Genomic DNA, 22992 nt, shown 5'->3' on the forward strand with positions numbered 1-22992 from the left:
GGTCTTCTATAAGCCCAAGATGTCCTTGATTATGAATCTGAGCAGCAGCCAAACAAACAGTTTATGTAATCTTTCATAAATTTACATTGTCACACACTTACACTGAGGCCATAAATTATAGGTTGCAATAGGTTACTACTAAAGCAGGAATTTGCATTAGTTTTAGATTGAGTCAATAGCAACATAATTAAGATATTATGAGTAATTAGCACCACCGTGGGCACCGAGTCATAGCTGACTTACACTGTTTATGTATTCTTTGCAAAGTAAAACACCTTTCCTTAGTGCTTACTGGCTTGTAACCTTTACAACTCTTCAGTGGAGAGAGGAAACAAAAGAAGGCTGGCGAGGAAGACTCTGCTATTATAGCTGCTATGATACTGTGAAGTGATACCAGGAAGTAACTTCCACAACGTGATACTATAAACTGATCAAAAATTTTTGTTGTATATTATAGAATAAAAATATACTTATATAATAGAGGTTATGCTGGGGGGTACGGTGGCTTTGTGGTTAGCACGTTCGCCTCACACCTCCAGGGTTGGGGGCTTACTTCCCACCTCCGCCTTGTGTGTGTGGAGTTTGCATGTTCTCCCTGTGCCTCGGGGGTTTCATCCGGGTACTCCGGTTTCCTCCCCCAGTCCAAAGACATGCATGGTAGGTTGATTGTCATCTCTGGAAAATTGTCCGTAGTGTTTGAGTGTGTAAGTGAATGAGAGTGTGTGTGCCCTGCGATGGGTTAGCACTCCGTCCAGGGTGTATCCTGCCTCGATGCCCGATGACGCCTGAGATAGGCACAGGCTCCCCGTGACCCGAGGTAGTTCGGATAAAGCGGTAGAAAATGAGAGAGAGAAAGGTTATTCTAGATCCTGACACTATAGCACCAGACATATATAATACAAATTATAATTAATATAACTACAACAGTAAAATAGTGAGTTTAATAGCAAAACATAAATGAGATGAAAACCTATCACAGAAACACTCAGAACAATATTAGCAAACAGAAACAAACTACAGCACAGTAAGCAAAAGAACTAGGCTGAATGACACAAGAACTAAAAATGCACTTTATCCAGTCAAAAGGGTCAAAGATCTGCAGTATTTTTATAGCTTGAGATGGGAATAAATAACGAAGTTGATCAACTACAGGTGCAGTAACAGATGTGGCAAGTCGACGGAAACCTAAAGCGAGTCAAACATTTTTATATACTGTGATAATTAAAGTAATTAGGATAAAAGCACCTATGTCTAAATAACAAAAACTCACACACACACACACATACACACACACACACACACACACACACACACACTCATGCATAATAATCTAGATGATATATCAAACATCTTCAGACAGACAGTTTAATGCACGTTTTGTGTAGTGCACACACTGCCTGAGGCTTTTAGCAGGATGATGTGTGATGTTGAGTGAGGATGAGGGAGTAAAGATACACGTTAAAGTCTTCCAGTGTTGCTGTCAATAACTCAGAAGGGCAGTGGAGATCCACCTCTCTCTCTCTCTCTCTCTCTCTCTCTCTCTCTCTCTCTCTCACACACACACACACACACACACACACACACACACACACACACACACACACACACACACACACACACACACACACACACACACAAAGGAAGGCTGGAATCCTGGTCAGTTTGTTGTTATCCCTGCTCACACCTAAGGTTTCTGATTTGTCATAGGTTAATGACTTAGATTAGTATGTTATGGTTGAACTGGGAAATCAGTGGAACTGGAGTCCAGCAACCCTGATCAAATCCAGGGTCAAGTAGCGGTCAGAATGAACACATTGACCTATCCAGATTTATGCTAATCAGCTTCAAGCACAGCATAATTAAAAGATTTTATTGAAGATTAGTTGAAGCAAGTAGACGCGGAACTGACTGTGTGATCTAAACACACTGAAATATAAATTTGAGTCAGAAAATCTTCTAAGCATTGAGATTTGTATTGTGGCATGTAGTACGTCTAATGTATAGTGTCACTATGTCACCAGGACTGTAAAAATATCATGACGCTATTTATGAGATTATCCATTCTTTCGTCATCCATCCATCTATCCATCTTCTACCGCTTATACGGGACCGGGTCGCGGGGGCAGACTTCCCTCTCCCCAGACACTTCCTCCAGCACTTCTATGGGGAATACTGAGGCATCCCCAGGCCAGCCGAGAGACATAATCCCTCCAGCGTGTCCTAGGTCTTCCCCGGGGCCTCCTCGCAGTTGGACATGCCCGGAACACCTCCCCAGGAAGGTGTCCAGGAGGCATTCGGAACAGATGCCCGAGTCACCTCAGCTGACTCCTCTTGATGTGGAGGAGCAGCGGCTCTACTCTGAGATCCTCCCGAGTGACCGAGCTCCTCACCCTATCTCTAAGGGTGCGCCCAGCCACCCTGCGGAGGAAACTCATTTCGGCCGCCTGTATCCGGGATCTTGTCCTTTCGGTCATGGCCCAAAGCTCATGCCCATAGTTGGGATGTCATGCACATAGGGATGTAGATCGACTGTTGTTTCTTCACCACAACAGACTGCAGAAGATACAGTGATCCGCCTGTCGATCTCTCGCTCCATCCTTCCCTCACTCATAAACAAGACCCCGAGATACTTAAACTCCTCCACTTGAGGCAGGAGCTCGCCACCAACCTGAAGGGGGCTTCTTTCCTCATGAGACACCCAAACTCTAACATACACAGCTGTATAATTCATTCAGTCTCGGTGTGTACAAAAGCTTTGAGGAAAACGCTGACATATCCTTTATGCAAAGTAACCGAAACATAACATCTAATTCCGCCGGTCTGATAATTGGGTGACAAACTGCTGTTTGTCTCCTTGACAAGATCCAGCTGTGTTTGTGATTACGTTGGTGTTCTATACAGATTGCCGTGTGCACCGAGATATTAAGAGGTTTCTCACACTATAGAACTTCTACTGTAGTGTAACTAAGCTTGCTCCAATTTAATCATTTCAGTCTTGTCTTTAAAAAAACTGAACCAGCTGTTTGAGTCCAGAATACCTTGCATGTCTGGCCTGGCCTGTGTCACACAGAGAGGAGAGAGAAGGAGGCCAGATGATATTTGTCATATTAATTCATGCCATATGGCGTAGAGGGCAGCGGAGATTTAGAAACTGAGCCGAGCGACGTGGAGACGTATACGCTTTCTCTTAACGTAATTACACCTTAACTGTTTTCTTCACGTGCTAGAATTGTAAAATATAAGTGCATAAAATACAACAAAATGCTTTACACATACACACTATGTTATAAGCACATAATAGACCTCGTTCAAGGTGGATTTGAATAAGAACAAATATTGATTGTGTCCCCTGAATTTGAGTAAATTAACAAATAAAGAGAATCACTAATATGATAGCCATCAAATATTAGTGAGTCAGTGCATTTTTATATACAAATTGGTCTTATTTAATTAAATTACAGTATCTACACGGATGTAATCAAAATGACATTTGAATAACTTTCATGTTGTGTTAATGAAGATATGAAGACCAAGAAAATGGTGCCTTTTTTCTTTAAGGAAGAACGTTTTTTGTGTACGTAGCAGCAGTATTAGTCTTTTGACATTGTTGTCGTTTTGTTGTTTTTAGCTTTTATTGAGCCTTATGGATGTGGCAGTAAATGTAAACTAGCTGAACATTCATTCATTCATTCATTCATTTTCTACCGCTTATGTGAACTACCTCGGGTCACAGGGAGCCTGTGCCTATCTCAGGCGTCATCGGATATCGAGGCAGGATACACCCTGGACGGAGTACTAGCTGAACAGTGAACATGATTTGTGTTTTATTTTGTTGTGTTGTTAAATGTCTAGACTGGCTGATATCCTGGGAGTGTAAACATCTCTTGGCTAGTGTAGTGGTGCACACTGGAAAAGAGGTGAGGCTGAAACTGACACCAGCAAGTCAGACACTCATTTACCTCCCTGACATCAAAAATACACAGAGACACATGTCCAGCCACCTTTCTAGCAAAGGTCAAGATAGCCAGTGAGTGTTAGACCTCACAAGGGTCACAGACATGCAGTCTTCCTCCAGCGAACGTCTGACGAAAACTTCCTCCGACAGGCGCATCAATAATCCAAAGCCGCGACACCCTCGCCTTCACTCCAGATCTGGTCAAACGGGGCTCCTGCACCAGGCTGGTGAAGAGGAGGGCATGAAAAGAGGGGAAGCAAGAGAGAAGAGGCCGATACGAAAATAAAAAAAACACAAATCCCAAAGGGCAGCCTGCAATAAATGTCACTCCACATCACTAGACATGGGTTCATGGAGCGAACACTGGCACCAGAGCTCAGGAACGGCAAAACAAGAAGGCACAATCTCCTCCTAGTCTCGGTCTAACGTTCATTAAGAAGGACAGGATGGTTGTGAGAGGAGATATTCACAATCATACTATAGAAATTGCAAAATACTGCAATATGCCGATAAAACAGATTTCCCTGCTTTGTATACACAGTCTCTGATCTGGTGGGATTGTGGATGAATATCTGATAACTCTCCTGCCAGGATAAATAAATTATCAATGGCTACAGATTGCCTGCCATTAGGAGCCAATGTTCTATAAACATGAGTGAAATTGGTTGACAGCAGATGACCCAAATTGAAACAAGATCCCTTCTGCCTTATGGTATTGATCAATATCTGTCATGGCAGACTGTCTTCCTCTGAGAGTCGTCTCAATTATTCTGACGCTGGCTTGTGTTTTCATGACATTATAGCAGCCTGGCAATCTGCAATATCAGGTGTGAAGAGAAAGACTGGAAGAAAAAGAGAAAGAGAGAGAGAGAGAGAGAGAGAGAGAGAGAGAGAGAGAGAGAGAGAGAGAGAGAGAGAGAGAGAGAGAGAGAGAGAAATGGAAATAGTCTGAATAGTCTGACAGAAAGATAGATGAGCAGGCTTGGGCTCTATATTGTGCAGAATGATGTCTTGTTGTCATGGTTGCGACATCTTGCTCGTTTCCGTGGGAACAGCAATTCAAATCCTCCCAAACTGAATCCTGTTGCAGCTTGACTTAACTCCCCTTGGGAGGAAAAACAGAGGGGGAAGAAAGTGATAGAGAGAGAGAAAAGGAAAAAAGCAGCAAAACAGCAAGGTGATCCTCCAGCACCATAAGTGCCCTGGCAATGGGCCGGGTCGGGGTATGTTTATAACATACACACGTCATTGATCCGTTTATGAAGTGCGCTCTTCACATGTGGAGCATCCAGAGCTCAAAGAAGCAGGCATTGGTAATTAGGCTTGCCTGCTGCACTCAACACAAGCACTGAGCTCGGTGCACATCTTCACAAGCTCATATCCATATTTATATTCTCCAGGGAGTCTGCTTAGCCAGCCCAGCCACAGACATTTTGGTCCATGAGGCATTATTTAATCAGGTTTGCATCATAATTAATTCATAAATGAGCGATCCTTTATCTTACTTATCAGCCTTGGTTTCTATTAATCTGATTAGTACATGACAAAAAGAACAATGCTTTACATGGCCACTGCTCTGCAGAACAGGGAATTCATGACGAAGGAATGAAACAGGATGCTAATTAATTAGCCAGGTCATTTATTCCAGCTCTGATTAAGAAACGATAAGAAAGGTCCTTTATCTGGCCTATCTGGCTTTTAACTAGAATCCAATTTACACTGCAGCACACTAACCACGTTTTCCAATGAAATGTGAGAAAGACTAAAAAGCGATCGATATTAGCATCGATAAAAAGCATCAATTAGAAACTAACTACTCGCCCTCTGTAGTCATTAATCTTTGGCGACAGCCAGGCTTATGTCTGTCATTCTGTCTGCACATGATGTAGCATGTTCCAGTCCCCTCCCCTTCTTCATCCACTTCTCTATCCATTTTTCACTCCCTGTTCCATGCTCCATTCCTGCCCTTTCCAAGTACCAAGCCCTATCCCTTTCTGAGTCTCTTCTCCAGATCCACATACTGCTCAGTGACCCCCTTCCCCATGCCCATACCACAGCTCCTGTCTCTGCTTGATCTTTTTCCCCCATCCCTCTGCCTGAGTTCCATGTTATGCTTCAGCATTTTGTCTTCGTTACTATTGATCCGAAAGCCTGATAGATAGGTATGTAGATGGATAGATGGACAGATAGATAGGTAGGTGGATAGATAGATGGACAGATACATTTACATTTACAGCATTTAGCAGACACCCTTATCCAGAGCGACTTACATTTTATCTCCAACCTTCCGATTGGTAGCCCGACCACCAGGCTACCACAGGCCCAGATAGGTAGTTGGATGGATAGACAGGCAGATAGATAGGTAGGTGGATGGATAGATGGATGGATATGTATGTACGTGGATGGATAGAAGTGTAGGGAGATGTTCAAACATACAGAAAATGGTGAAGGTATGGAAAAACCAAGGGAAATAAGACGAGATATTTCTTCACACTTCTACAGGAGAAAAGGAAAGGTGCCAGACTTGTTTTACTAGAAGCTTATCTTCACCCTTCCTCCCTCTGGTGTGTGTGTGTGTGTGTGTGTGTGTGTGTGTGTGTGTGTGTGTGTGTGTGTGTGTGTGTGTGTGTGTGTGTGTGTGTGTGTGTGTGTGTGTGTGTGTGCGTGCATCCAGACATCATGTGGTCTGTGGATCGACTAGTTGTTGTGCAGAATGACAGACAGAAAGGTCTTTTCAGCCTGAGGCAGTCTTGGTGAGACGGTATTTGTAAGAGACAGAACTGCTACCTCTCTGCATTTTATTGCTTTCTCCACATTCCTGTCTCTCAGTCTGTCTCATCCCTCATCTCTCACACTTTCTCTCCATTTTCATCCCCCTTGTTCCTCACAAAGTATTGTTCTGTATTCCCACTGTATTATCCGTAGATGTATTGTGTCCTGGTGTTTTCATACCTCCGTGTGCTTACTGTTTTTATAATCCAGTGAGTCTTTAGCATTTCACTCTCAAGTTTTGTTATTGTGTACATATATTTTTCAAACGCTTCAAAACATACAGACACGGATTTAGCCATTTTTCACACTAACCATTGCATAACCATGCAAGAGAACAGAACAATAAATAAAGCAAGTACACAACCAGATTTTTAACTTATATACATAATTTTATTTTGCTTCTGTTCATATGCTAACTTCTACTCATCTGCTCTAAAGAGGGCAGCGGTGTAGGGGTGGCTCAAGCGGTTAATGCGGGAACAGGGGAATGTTACAGACCGGGGTTTAAACCCCAGTACTGCCAAGATGCCAATGTTGGTCCTTTGAGCACAGCCCTTAACCCTATTTGCACCAGGGATGCTGTATCAAGGAGGATTTTTAAGAAAATTAAGCTGTTCATTTTGAATAACATATTCGGTTTCGTTGCTGCACTACTGTTATTTATTGGAACACCACAAATACTGTAATAATACACACTGGTATGTAGGCTCTGTCACTAATGATACTGTTTCTCCAAAAATTCTTTGTTCCAAATTTTTTGTTCCAAGACAGAAAATGCAATCGTGCCTAATGGAGTTTTTGTAGCATGTTCCAGTGCAGCTTTTTAACAGACTCCAAGATGCAAAAGGACAAAATCCTCCGGAGTCCGACGATCTTGGTCGCCATTGTTTTTTTCAACATTGGCTCTCACATAAAGGTTTGTTCTTCAGGTTAGGTTCACTTTCATGTCAAGTGTTGTGTTATGCTGTACTAAGCACCTTTTCAATGTGTTCTCGGTAATTCTATCCCCTTCCCTCTTTACACTGACATTCGGCCGTCTGAAAATAGCAGATTTCCAGAAACTCTTGGTAATTACATGTAAGTGACACAGAATGTAATAAGGAAACTATGAATAGGGGAAATATGAAAAGATCGAGTCGTTATGAAACTTAAGTATGAGGGTTTATTTCCAGGAAAGGAAACTTTTTCCTTTATTTCTTTTCTTATATACACGTTCAATTCTTTCTACACTTGCTTAATCCTGTTGGTAAACTGGAAATAAGCGTCGGTGAAAACATACACAGCACTTCTATTATGATTATAATTTTTGCTAAGATAGAGGAACGATCTCAAGTGGTCTCTTACAGCCGTGTTTTTTGATGATGTCCACAGCTGAAATCCAATGTAGTGGAAGGGAAAAACAGAGCGAAGACCTGACTAGCGCTAGGAACACACACACAGCCATCTGCAGCATGGCGATAAGACCTTGTCAGTGAATGGCTGTCATTTCTTCCCTTGCTGCACGAGACAGAAAGGAGAGGAACACCGGCCTAAATCTAATCTGCTGTTTATACATCATCCTTTCATGTCCCAATCTCCATGCTTATCAATTACTCAGCATAGATTTCCTGGAGTTCGGAGTGATCAAGGAAACCTTCTTTACAGTATCTTTTATGGCACCAGTAAGCAAGTTTACTATGTTCTAAAAGCTATGAAGTAAAATATTGCTCCTGGCTACTGGATTGTAAGTACACTTTTATTTAGGAGAATCCATTCGATCACAGACAGCAGCGGTTACAGATTAGTACAACTGCAGTTATCGAGTAGCCAGTCGAGAGAGTTTATAACACAAATAGCCACTACAGTTAAGTTTACAGGCTACTGGAGGGACGCTTTTGCTATCATGGGTGGTCTTAGGTATATAATCTAGAGATTTTTTTACTTCACAAAAACACTTTTTGCCCAAGAATCATCTTTGTTTGAGTGGATAAATTAACATTTTAACAGACTTGGTGTTTGCTTTATAGTGTACAGCTGTAGAAGTGTACTTCACCGAGAAGAAGGTGGGTTCCCTTCTGAGTCTGGCTCTTATCAAGCTTTCCTAACTTATGCCTTTTCAGACAGTTTTCTTGCCACCATCTCCTCTGGTTTGTTCAGTATTGAATTAACTCTAAATCCAGAGTTTTGTAAAGCTGCCTTGTTAAAAGCGATACACAAATGGAATCAAACTGTTGTGAACTGAACTATTAAAAAATGAATGTTTGCACCAAGTAGCGTACCCCATAGTAGGTGCAACATCTGCCATAACAAAACTACTTCTTAACTCTATTCAAAGTACACAGTGTGAGAGAAAATAATGGGCTTGTTTACTGACTATAACTATAATTTATATATAATGAATATATAAAATCCCATGAGATAAATTAAGCTATTTTTTTTTTTTACATCATACACCAAAACAAGGTTTAAAAGTTCTAGCAAGTTTAGTGAATATATATACTGAGTCTCCTTCTCGGAGGTAATATTTCCTGTTTATTTTAAATTTCTGCTTCTGATTGTGCAATACAGTTTTGTTCCATAATCTCTTTATATATGTCATGTTTAATAAATTGTGTTGCAAGCAAAATTCAACACTGAACTAGCTTTCAAATGCTTTCAACTTGGTTTAGTTACAGTATAGACGTTTGCACCCTGATTTACGACCGAATATTCTGGTGCAGCTGAATGTAGAAATATCTTCATCTGCTCTGCATCACATGGGTTGCTTGTGAAATTGTGCATGTCATGCAAAGCCATTATTTGTGTGTGTGTGTGTGTGTGTGTGTGTGCATATGACTGCCTCAGATGTTGTTGTTATGTGTGAATGACAGTACAGGCCTTGAGGGATCTTTGAAGCAGATAAGTGCACTTCCTCTGACTCTGTGTGTGCTTGTGATTGTGTAAGCATGTGTACAAACATGATGAGAAGGGACCGGGGTGTGTATGTCAGGGGTTGTATGTGAGGGCATCAGAAGTCTGTAGACTCTGTGTCAGATGCATTCGTTGCTTCTAGTTTCCTCAACAATCCGAAAAAAGATGAGTAATGTTTTCAACTCATTTTCGTGTAGGTCTGTTTTTCCACAACACTCCAGATACCGTAATAATTCACATTTCAGCATGCTGCAAAATGACAGCAATTCCATAAACACATAGCTTGAAACTCGGATTTATTATAAAAAGGTTATTCAAGAGATGTCAGAAGGAGTTGATTCGTTTTCTTCATTCTGCAAGACAAATCACATGGTTATAATAATGCTTTTAGTAACTAGTAAGAATTTACATGACTCCAAGACTTGTAGCTTGGATGATCCTCATAAAATGAGTCGGATACATATGTTTTCTTTAAGGAAATGTTTAGCGTATTTGTGTCATGGTTATCCTGAATATCATCACTCTACTACATTCTCCATCAGTCCCTGCATGTCACATGACAAACGAGAGTTTCTCGTTTCAGCTTGATTTACACCACAATTTAAGTTTTCCTTGCTGTGTCATGCTTCTGTTATTATTGTCTTTTGTTTGCTGGTTTGTTCTTTTTACACCTTGCACAAAAAGACTGCATTTGCATCCACAATCTCAACAACTTTCTGGCATTTTGGGCGGCGTGTCCCGTATCAGAGATAAAGCAGGACCTCTACGTTTTCTGACACTATATTGATAAGAAACTTTGTAAGCAGTGGCGAATTGATATAATATGGAAAGGAATGACAAAAGAGGCATTCTGTTACTGGAAACTAATCAACACTTTTCACCAGCACATGGTCGAACATGCCAGATGTGTTTAATTCATTACATTATATACCACCAGCACGTTACTTGAACTTTGGGTCACTCTGACTGACAAAACAACATCATAATCATGTCATAGAAGAAGTCATAAGGTGTCATCAGTTGCCATGAGAGATTACTAAAGAAATAAATCTGTTCAGGACAGTGAAAACAATGAAACAGACTTTACAGACGCTCAGAACTATTGCTCATAAACTAATGTAGTTTCTTCTTAAAAATGTCCTACTATGCAAACATTTACATCAAACTGTATCATTCTAATTAATGAATATTTCTCCAGTTTATGAGACTTGGTACAGGTTATCTGTGGATCTCATTTCTACAGATGTGTGTATAAGTGGATCATATTTCAAGGTGTTTTTTTTTTCCCCCTGTGCATTCTCTACTCTTTGCACTTGGTGACACTGTCTGCAGACTGAGCTGCTAAATGGCACAGCAGGCAACCAGCTCATGAATCCATCTTGACATAAAGCACCTCATGGACACTGTGGGCTGCATACAAAAACACCACAGCCATGACAACGGCGATCCAGAGTAATACAACCAACAGAATATTCCTCGGATTAGATTTGGGACTGCTTTGCTGCTGCATGACTTCCAGTGGCCTATATTCTTTGCGACCAATACAACAAATATCCCCTCTAGTCATAATTCCCCCTCTATCTGAATGTGTGTTATGAATAATGAATGGATGGCTGCCTTTACCAGACCTGATTACAGAAATGTTAGCACAGCTTAGATTAATGCTGTTATTTTAAGGCTGCTAAACCGTTTATGGGTGAAGATTGTGACTTACACAGACTAGGCTACATTTCTCAGACTTTGTCTTAAATTGCGATTCTGGAGTGCAGCAAATGAACAAATATTCGTCTCAGAGAGCTGATCGTGAGTGCACCAACCCTTATGTCTGAGTCCGGCAGTGGGTCGGTGAGATACATAGACGACTGGCTCTATTTTGGGAAGTTTCTGAACGACGTGTTCAAGATGAAATTGAATTTGAATCTTTTCAGTGACTTTATTTGAGTCAATTTAGTTGAGTCATTTTAAGTCAATTCAGTTAAACAATTCATCCAAATTGATTCACCGGTTTATTTACTTGTGGTTAGCTCACTTGCTGATTAACAACCTAAGCTGTGTGGGGTTTTTTTTTTTAGAATTTAGAGGATTTTTTTTTTTACTACTATTAACTCATCACACTACTACAGCATTCACTGGAATACTAGACATCTCTTGCTCAGACTGAATGAACCCAAAGGTGACTCACTGAGCACAGTGACTCATCCACTGAATGAGAGAAGACTGAAAGATTCACTGACTCAAATACCAACACAATGAATGAGAAAGGAGCCACTTTGAGCAAAATGATTCACTGCTAACGTGCAAACGTGATTTAAACAAGTTCACCCGTATATACTGTACATAAAACACACCAATGGATAGACATATAATGTTTATATTTGTAAAATCTGTTGATTTTGTAATAGCTTAGGAATATCTAGTAAATTTGTTGCATTTGTTTTTATTTTGTTTTAACCCGAAAGAAACAAATGACTCGGTGCTTTGTATTGACCTGCTGGTTTAGCCCATCTGCATCCTTTTTCAGTTTGTTGTGTGTTTTTAGTTTTTAGTTTTTTTTTTGCTGGTTCCTAGAGTTACTGTAACCTTCCTGTCAGTTTAAACAGGAAATACAGAGCATTTTTCTTTCAGAAAAGATTTTAAGTATAACCCTTTGGTGATTGCTGGAATTAGTATTAGAGTTACTGGTGACTATTTGAAGAACTCTTGAGCCTTTTCATGAATGTACTGTATTGCAGAAATACAGTACACCATAAGTACACATCAACGCCGCATCGTATTGTTTGTTGGTTTTGTTAACTAAATCACTGCGTTAGCCGATGTTTATTCCACCCATAAACCAAGCCCACAATCATCAATGCCTTAATTAATGTTCTTCGCGAGACTGAATGGTGTTCCAATAATTACGCCCAGATGATTATAAACAATCGGTAATATGTGGGTCGACCTGGGAAAACCCATAACACGTCAGTGTGTGTCAATTTTGGCAAGTAGCGAAAATTAACACGGAATTGTTTTTACTGCTTGTAACACTAGTTTGGCAATTCAACGTAAAGCGGCAAAGACCTTGCTAGCTAAATAAGATTTGATGAAGCTGTTAGATAGATGTGTCATAGTGAAGCAGGCAAAAGGAGAATCAATTCAATGTAGAATGAGCTCTTAAATTTACTTAAAAAAAAAAAACATATACTGTATAATACAGAAATTTCAGCACGAACATGTGAAGGGTTTATAGTGCTGAAGTTAATAGAGGCCCTGCGATGGATTGGCACTCCGTCCAGGGTGTATCCTGCCTTTATGCCCGATGATGCCCGAGTAGTTCGGATAAGCGGTAGAAAATGAATGAATGAAGTTAATAGAGGCATTTATTAGTTTTGATAAAAGCTTTGTTAATATAAAGCGTCACGTGTGTGTGTGTGTGTGTGTGTGTGTGTGTGTGTGTGTGTGTGTGTGTGTGTGTGTGTGTGTATGTGTGTGTGTGTGTGTGTGTGAAGCAGTATATCTGACGTCATAGACTTAAACAAATAACCACTGGCTTATGAATAAACAACCCACTTATCTTTCTCTGTGAATGTCATCTGTCTCTCTACGCCATCAACCGAGCAAAGGCTCGCAGCTGAACCCGGCTCTGTGACGTTAGACGCTCGCATTTCAATTCGAAATGAAGAGGGCTTATGTTTTTTATTTAATACTCCATTCTTTTATTCCAACATCCCCGATAGGCATCTTCAATTCAGGAAAAAGGAGACAACATTGTCACATAAGAAGGCCTACTCGAGTAGCATAGTGTTCTGACAGCTTTTGAAAAGAGAAGAAAAAGTGTCTATTTTCATTGTGGAAGTAAACATCTCGTGGTAGAATTTAAGCACAGGAATCAGAAACGCACCGTCTGGTCTGTCAGACTTACAGACACATATCACATCTTAACACACACACACACACACACACACGTGCGTGCGCATACACACTGCATACCAGGATGTTCCTGGATGTTCAGTGACCTTCTTGTCCTGTTTCATCTTTCCACCTTGCATCTATCTATCTCAGTGTTTCACTCACTGCTTATCAGACGGCTCTTTGTTCATGTCAGAGCTCCTGACTGTCTCGTTCTCTTCCTGTGTGACCTTTTCTTTTCTTTTTTTCTCTTCTTTAATTTACTTCCTTTCACCAGAACCACTAGTTTGATGTACACTGAGGTTATTTATCACACTTATACACAATCATGCTAATAATAATTAGGCAAAAAAAAAACACTTGACATGGTGATGTGTCTCAATCCAGCAGACTAAAGTTGATTATTTATTCCTCTTTTACGGCACAATACTTTATTACCCACAATTATTATTCTTTTTTTTAGCCATTTGTTGCAACATTACTAGTGTGAAACATCTGCAAAACAAGTTCCTGATATCATTGACTCAGAAGCTGTGTGTGTGCTGACTTGAAGTTAAATAAACTGAATAATCTTCCAGGACTTCTCTTCACAGTGACAGAACATTAAGTAAAACCTTCTGACCAATAAGATTGAAGAATTCCCAGCTGTGTGGTATAAATGAATGGAAACGTGGCCTAACCTTAACAGGGGAAATGGAGTGCAAGTCTTTAATTCTGCGTATGCAATCTCTTTCTCTTCCAACACAATTTAGTCTTTATTACTCCCTACAATCCACACACACACACACACACACACACACACACAAACACACAAACACACAAACACACACGCTTTCCCACTTTGACAACATGCTTGCTCACTGATTGAATGCAAGATTAATCCAGTTCTGTGGATGATCATCTCTTCCTCTTGCCTCGCATATCTCTTCTCTGCCTCTGTTTCTTCACTGCTTGTGCTCAGCGAGGTTACAGGAGGTCCAGAGTCTACTCTTATAGTAGGATAATAATTAGAGTCAACATCTCAGCAGTGATCAGGGAAAGAGGAAGGCAGAATACGGGTCAGTACTCAGGCAGCTCTCCCTGTTCCTCTTTTACACACACACACACACACACACACACACACACACACACACACACACACACACACACACACACACACACACAGAGAGAGAGAAAGGGGCACATCTGTTTTAAAGAGTATAAATTCTATAATGTATACATACATATATTTTAAGATTTTAATATTTTGTTTGAGATTCTACATCCAGTTCTTACATTATTAAAAAAATATTTAAGTGATTTATTTTTTCTATATCTATTATATTATATAGATACTTCTATTTATATAGTATTCAGATACTGGTGTCAAAGTTAGAGTGCGATTTAGCGTAAAATATGATGTCACTAGAAAGTCCTCACAAGGATAGGCATACAAATGTGTCTGCGCATGTGTAGATACTGGAATTAGGAATTTCAATCAGATAGTGTGTGTGTGTGTGTGTGTGTGTGTGTGTGTGTGTGTGTGTGTGTGTGTGTGTGTGTGTGTGTGTGTGTGTGTGTGTGTGTGTGTGTGTGTGTGTGTGTGTGTGTGTTGTGTGAGTGTGTGTGTGTGTGTGTGTTTCTACAATGTTAGTGGGAGATTAGTGGGAGCTTTTTGCCATGTCTGTCCCCTGAGGGGTCTGTGCCATAGATGGAGAGCAGAGATCACACATGGGCAGATGGCCTCTAGAATTTGAAGATAAATGCTAGATCAAGGATGATCTGATTTGGACAGTAAAGCCAGTTTACTGTGGCTGTGACCGCCCGATATTTCAGTATGATCTCAAAAGGCACAGCATGCTCTTTGCAGGTTTTCAGCTTAGATCTCAACAGCTTGTGATAAATACTGAGATTTAAACATGGTTACTTTTTTACATGGCCTGTAGGTGGGACTATTCGATACTAGCACATAACATTAATCACCATTAGAAATGAGTGTGTATTGTTACAGGAAAGAAAAAACTTGGTCACTAATTACCTACAGGGTTGCCAGAGTTTTGGAGCATCGTTTTAAGTTTTTTACATTTTATTTATTTTTAATTTATGTCATTTCTTTGTGTGTGTGTGTGTGTGTGTGTGTGTGTGTGTGTTGGGGGGGGGGGGGTGTTGAATTGAATTTATTTACATAATATATCAAGAGAAAATGACTCTCCACTTTCCAATGCCAGAATGCACAAAGCTAGATATTTATTTGACCTATATATTAGACCTGGCATCCCTTAATAAAAACCAAAATGACTAAATAAAAGTTTTCCTTTTGGAACATGACTCCTTGTCATCTGTACAGTGTGTGTAAATGTTCTTCTTTAGCTTTCATAGTTGTTTTTGTGTGTGTATGTATTTGGTTACAAACTGAATTGATTAGTTTCATGTCAGAGTTTTAGGGAACACAATCTTTTCAGTGTTTTTAGGCTTTCCACAGTACAGAAGGCATGAGAGAATCAGAAAGAGTGTAACGAAGGGGAAACGAGGACGACTTTTAAGTTGGTTGAGCAGATTGACCTATTTAACTACTGATGCAACAATAAGCAGGCGAAAAATCATAAATAAAACCTGAGTGCATTAAACTTTATACACATTATGATAATGCGGGTTATAAATTAAGAATGTAGAGCACATAGGCCACTACAGAGGTGAAGTTTTAACATGAGACAGATGGCTTTCTGCGTCGTGGCTTCTCAGTTATGTGTGTGACTTTCTATCTTATTGGGGGGGGGGGGGGGGGAATTAACTTGCTTGATTTCCCCCACCCCCAAACGTACTAGATTTTACACATTATAAGTGACTATGCACAAGTAAATTGTATGACATCTTCCTCGAAATGTAATCATTTGTAAAGGGCTGTCACTTGTTGTTGTCCTTCAGCTGCTGAAGGACAACAAATTCTGTGCTGTGAGAAGACAATTTGGTTACTGTTAAATTATAACAGTAACCAAATTGTCTTCTCACAGCACAGCATTTTGAAATTATTTGTAATACATTTAACGAACCAGTTATATCATTTCTATCCACTTCTAGTGACATTGTTTATAGTTACAGATATATGTGTATCGTTATGCTACCCAGTGTGGAACGTCTACATAACTAGTTGGTTCCTGTTATTACTAACACTGAAGCAGCTTTAAAAAGCTCACATGCATCTCTCTCTCTCTCTCTCTCTCTCTCTCTCTCTCTCTCTCTCTCTCTCTCTCTCTCTCTCTCTCTCTCTCTCTCTCTGTGTCTCTGTGTGTCGTTCTATAATACATACTATAATATACAATACAATATATAAACTACAAGAGCTTAAAAGCATCTAGCCTCGATTCTTCCTTAATAGCATCTAGCCTTGATTCTTGATTCGAAATACTTCTTAAGCAATGTATAAACTACAAGAGCTACTTAGAGTCTTCTTCCTTAGGCTTTTTATGCTAACTAGCTATTCTAGCATGAGGGATTTTTAGTTTTTATTTGTTTTGATTAAAAATTATTTTGAAAATACTTTTGGGGTTTTCACTTTATTTATTTCTTCCAAAAAACCTTCAGTCCATTATCGATTTAGTCTTTTTTTTGTCTCAGAAAGTAGATTTCTTTTTAGAAAAACAGAAATGTCCTTCCATATAATAATACTTATGGTGCGGTTTATTTTCTGTAGGATCAACAAAAGTGCTTAGAGACCAACGGTCTATTTTTATTTATATATATCTCCTATAGTAGCCAATCCCGCTTCATTTGTTTAGCACTTTGGCTCGTGGTGTTGAATGTGCTCCGTGAATAATTGTCTTCATTAGCACACAGGCGCTAACTGGTTTGCATGTGATTTGTATATTATATTGAGGAGAGCTAAAATCAACAAGAAAAATTATTCATGTTAATAGTGTGTACAGTAGCTAGTTAGGTAGCCTTCGTCTGGCAGGACATCCTCTTCTCTGTGATATAATAAACGGCAGTGAGGGTCAAGGCACAAGATTATACAGCGTTTAATACTCTCATCCTCTGGGACAGTCATCATCATGAGGACAAAGTTCTGCAGAAGCAATCAACACGCCATACGGCGGCTGTCTGTCTCTCTGAACGTTTTCATTCCAGGCACACTCGAGCATTACATGTCCTTTTGGATGACTGCACCTTGTAAGGCGCACACCTGGGATCGCTAATGGATACCATCTAACATCTGGCTAATACATACATAAACACTGAGAGTGTGAGAATCATCTTGAAGTCTCTATTAGGTTTTTAATAAAGGGCATTCGTTATAGTGTGTGTTTCACATCATGTGTCCAAAAGTTTATTACCATGCTGCATATTTATAACAATGACTCCTGAATAGAGCCTCTAATGGCTTTGCGGCAACACTGTGCGAAATGACTGGCAACAACGAATTCAACATTTTTTTTTGCCAAGCCTCGCTTCCTGTCATGTGTGTAATATAACCATTGAGAGAGAATGGATGGCAAAGTGCCTCAAGCTGGTCATCATGCCCTCTCACGCTCTCACTCTTCCCCCAATGGTTGCTTAGCATATTTCTTGGGAAGCAAAAAAAAAGACTATTAATGCAAGCTACCAATTGACTAACATGCTGTATAATAACACTTTATGCCACTACTGTCATGATGATAAATGTACTTCAAATCGTAAATGAAAATGTAAATGAAAATGCAGCTAAATGAAATAAACACGATGATCATCATTTAAGCAGAATTGCAGATGGATGCATTTTTATTAAGCGACTTCTATACACAATGAACAAGATACAAACAATGGACACGCTGTAAAATATGCCTTCTCTCAACCCTGGCATCACTGTAAGTGTGAGCGCGAGTGTGTTGGCTACATTTTGTGCTAGGACGTCAGGGAACACGGGGACGGTTTTGTAAAGACTGACATTTTACAGGCAGTCTGGCAGCACAGTGTCATTTAGTCTTCGGTACAGTCGTAAAGGATCGCCAAACTTTACAGCGCTTTGTGTTAATAACATTAAATCGCTGGATGAGACAAAGTTTCTCCAGGACCAGGGTGCTACATAAAACAAAGACAGTGCTAGGACTTAGTAAGTAGTCCTAGCCACATAAAGTGCAGCTGTGCAACCTGGTGCAAACAGTGCAAGACAAGACAGACAGGACAGTGGAGGACAATACAAACAGGACAGACAAGACATTGCAGGACAAGACAGACAACACAGTGCAGACAAAAGGTTACAAGACAATACACGAAATACAAAAAAGACAGTACACAAAAGACAGTAAACAAAAAACAGCGCCGAACGACCAGTGTCAATACTGTACATGTATGTCAATACTGTATGTAAATCCAACTATATTTCTTAAATATTCACTTCACATACTCTATGAAATGTTTTTCCTATAAACTCAAACACTTTAGAAAAGAAGTTAAATACTCTAATATACAGTAGATAATGAACACTACATTATTCAGTGTAATATAATTCTAGAAAACTTCAATATCGACTGCACATGCACGACTGGAGAACTTTATACAGTATAATCTAATATAAGTAGTGAATACTATATTACATAATGCTACGTTATATAATTCTATCATATTTCAATACTGCCTAAACTTACTCAGATATTTTCCTAACAAACTCAAATACTCTACAAAAGAAGTAATATTCTGTACTATACAGTAGATCGAGAATACTATAATATGTCATGTTATATATTGAAGTAATGAGTCTTTCACTTCTCTGTCAGTGATGTAGTGTACAGTGTCTGAGCAATACGGGAGATCCCATTGTAATGTAATTTAACGTATGTAATGCGTAACGTAATATGACGCGAACCTCACTCCAGACACCTCAGACCGGGTCTCAAGCTGCGTCTGTCTCTCGCTCGCTTGCTCGCATACACTCCAAAAATATTTCACATAATGTATTCAACATCACTAATGTGCAAATAATCGTATCTTATACTTTCTCTCACTCACCCACACACACACACACACACCAAGTAAAGTGAAGGTTGGCTGTAAGTGAGGAGCAAATGAAGACTAATGGCTACCATTTTAGTTTTGTCTCCAAGGTCTCAGACTGTCCTTGAGCATGGAGGCTTGTAGCATTTCCAAACTTAAATGTGCTTCTGGACTGCATTAACGACATGGAAATGTGTCTGACTAATGTAAAATGTGCAGTAGTGAATACTTATTTAACATAATCACAGCAAATGATCCCCCTAAGCTTAATATTTCTCTTTTAACGCTGAAGATGCCTCAGCGTTTGTTTATTTATTGTTTATTTAAATCACGTACAGTACATTTATGAGTGTCCTTATCCTGTTAACGTGAATAAGTAAACAATAAAACATAACAGGCCATGACGATACAAGAAATTATCCACAAAGAGATAATGGTGCGATTATAGTGCAACACAAAGCCGCTTATAACACACTGCCTGAAGGGTTTTAGATAAAATATACTATATTTAATTTATTAATCAATATGCAACCAGTGAGTGAATGAGAGTGTGTGTGTGCCCTGTGATGGGTTGGCACTCCGTCCAGGGTGTATCCTGCCTCGATGCCCGATGACGCCTGAGATAGGCACAGGCTCCCCGTGACCCGAGAAGTTCGGATAAAGCGGTAGAAAATGAATGAATGAATATGCAACCATTTATAATGACCTTTATTAGTATGGAACATTTATGAAACAAGTTAGATCCGGTTGCTACTTATGTTATAGCAGCTATAAACAATCATTCCTTTATTTCCTTTACAGCCTTTCTTTTTTTTTTTCATATTATATTCACTTATAGTATCAAATATGTGTGATATCTATCACTGTCCTTTCATGATTAGTGTACATCTCTCTAACGATTAAAGCACCATTTCGCACATGATAAGGGAAAATAGCACAAACGCCTTAAAAATCGCTAGCAAGTTTATCAAATTAAATTGGAGATGACTTGTGACATGTTTGTTATGCGCGGTAGCTTTCTGTGTTTTGCTCGATCCGACTAGGATTCTAAACTGTCACAACACTGAGAAAAAACAAGCTGAAAAACAAAAAAAAATTAAATAAAGACAGCCTTTTTCCTGTCCTTCTTAGAGTTTAGATTTGTTTTTCTAGCAAATTCCACAGTCTTAACCAGAGGCTACATAACCAAAACAAACAGGGGTTGTGCCTTACATATTTTACACTTGGGTTTGTGCGTTATAATGAGTGCTTTTGAGTGAGAAAGAGAGAGAGAGAGAGAGAGAGAGAGAGAGAGAGAGAGAGAGAGAGAGAGAGAGAGAGAGAGATTAAAACTTCTTTCAAAAGCGTTTTGTACATATTCTCTCAGACTGATTAAAAAAGGAAGCAGCAAGCCATGTAGCACTTTGGTTTTTCACAAAGAGAAGGAAGGAAAGAGATTACTTTTTAAAGCCCGGTTTAATCATGGTACAGCATCTTGATTTGCTCTCCAGTTGTTTTTCGCTCTATTTGGATGCAACATGCCGTCCTCTCCTGTGTGCTTTCCCAGAAAGAAATGTTATCCACTTGTAAGCATTCCATTAGACGTACGTTCCCAGGATGCTTCCCTAGTTCAGCTAATTCTTGTTTGTTTTGTGCAGACATTATGGTCCTTTACTGCTATAATTCTTTACTTTTTTACATTTTGTTAAGACTCCACACAAAGGAGGAGGCTAATGAAGAATTCAGGTAGAAATCAGCACCTGTACTTACAGCAAATTTAAAAATACAAATTCGTATTCTTTATTATTGACCACACATAGCTTAAATCTGTTCATTAAAAAGCTTAAATATTCTATAAGAACTCTAAAATGCATAGTGAATTCTCTTACGTTAGTAAACTCTTTATACTACTATAAGACTCAAATGGTTTATTCCACAACGCCAATGCTCGACTTAACTATCACTTCAATTTGTAACCTAAAAAACAACAACCCAGATATCTTCCTATTCCTATAAATATTTAATAAACTCAGAATATTCTGCTATATTACTGAAATATTTACCTCATGAACTGTACAACTCAAATGAAAACTCAAATACTCTACAAAGGATCTCAGACACTGTAAAACAGATACTTAGAACTTTTTTATATGAATAAATATTGACTTCATAGAACTTCATATCTTTAATACATTCCTATGAAACTCTGATGTGATTCAAGTATTACAGAACTATTATAGAGCTTAAATGAAGGAAGTGGTAGCTCAACGGTTGAGGTGTTAGTGCTGTAAATGTAAATATATTTCTTTAATACGCCACAATAGAGCTAAGGTACTGTAATATATAGCAGATAGTTAACATTATATATATGGCACAAATATTCTAATATAGGAAGTTACTCTTCTTTACTGCTTAAATATTGATGGATGATATTCACTTACCCTATGACAGGACTTAAATACAAAAACGATGCTATACGGATGACGTACATCTGTTTTTAGCTGCTACGTACTGGTGGACACTGCGTTGTACAAATATAGAATAGAATAGAATAGAATAGAATAGAATAGAATAGAATAGAATAGAATAGAATAGAAGCCTTTATTATCGCCACATATACATTACAGCACAGTGGAATTTTTTTCTTCCCATACCCCATCTGAGGAGGTTGGGGTCAGAGTGCAGGGGCAGCTATGATACAGGGAAGAGCAGGGAGAGTTGAGGGCCTTGCTCAAGGGCCCAGCAGTGGCAGCTTGGCTGTGCTGGGCCTTGAACCTCGATTCTCTAATCAGCAACCCAGAGCCTTAACCAGTCTCGTGGTTGGGGCAGTGGTGCGCCACCACTGCCCCAATATTGTGCACAGTGTACAGTGTAATGCACTTAGGTCAGTGTTGTGTCCTGTACGTCTGTGTTTTGTGTAGCATCATGGTCCTTTGATTTTACTGTGTACTGTAGCAGCTGTATATGGTTTACATGGACCTTAAAAGCATCTAGCCTTGATTCTTGATTTGAAATACTTCTTTATGCAACTCAAATACTTGGATATATAGAAAATATTCTGATATACTGATTAAATACTGTCCGTACATACTGTAATATAGTACACAGATATATACGGCAGTCATGTATTCAATGAAACCCAGATAGTCTGCATGGAAAATACTTTACAAGAGAATTGAAATATTATTACTCTCAGACAAAACAGGAAGCAAACCACGTCAGCTAAAATATTACCACTTATTTCACAGAGAATGAACAAGAAACGGCTTTCTGAAGCTATGTTTAAAATGTCCACCAGCATCCTGATTTGCCTATCAGTTATTTTGGGGTCATTTGTATATAACGTGACATTTTCACCCGCGTGCCACGGGAACAGCCGTGTCATTCACTTGTAGTTAATTAAATGCGCATTCCCAGAATTCTTTCCTAATTCAGCTTATTTATGTTTGTTTTGGGAAGAAGCAGGAAGTCCATTTGAGTCCTGCTTGATTTGAATGCATGCACATACATTATACACACACACACACACACACACACACACACACACACACACACACACACAC

The 22992-nt window shown here is 39.3% G+C and overlaps 1 long non-coding RNA gene across 1 annotated transcript; it reads right to left on the bottom strand.

The window, feature by feature from the left end:
• Positions 1 to 13876: 13876 nt before the first annotated feature.
• On the bottom strand, positions 13877 to 21964 carry LOC113634645. The gene is made up of 2 exons (XR_003438588.2): positions 21871 to 21964; positions 13877 to 14592 (listed from the first exon to the last, which is right to left on the bottom strand). It is a non-coding gene; the product is annotated as an uncharacterized LOC113634645 (long non-coding RNA).
• Positions 21965 to 22992: the final 1028 nt, after the last annotated feature.

This window comes from Tachysurus fulvidraco, chromosome 7 (genome assembly GCF_022655615.1).
Source record: "Tachysurus fulvidraco isolate hzauxx_2018 chromosome 7, HZAU_PFXX_2.0, whole genome shotgun sequence".
Taxonomy (NCBI): domain Eukaryota; kingdom Metazoa; phylum Chordata; class Actinopteri; order Siluriformes; family Bagridae; genus Tachysurus; species Tachysurus fulvidraco.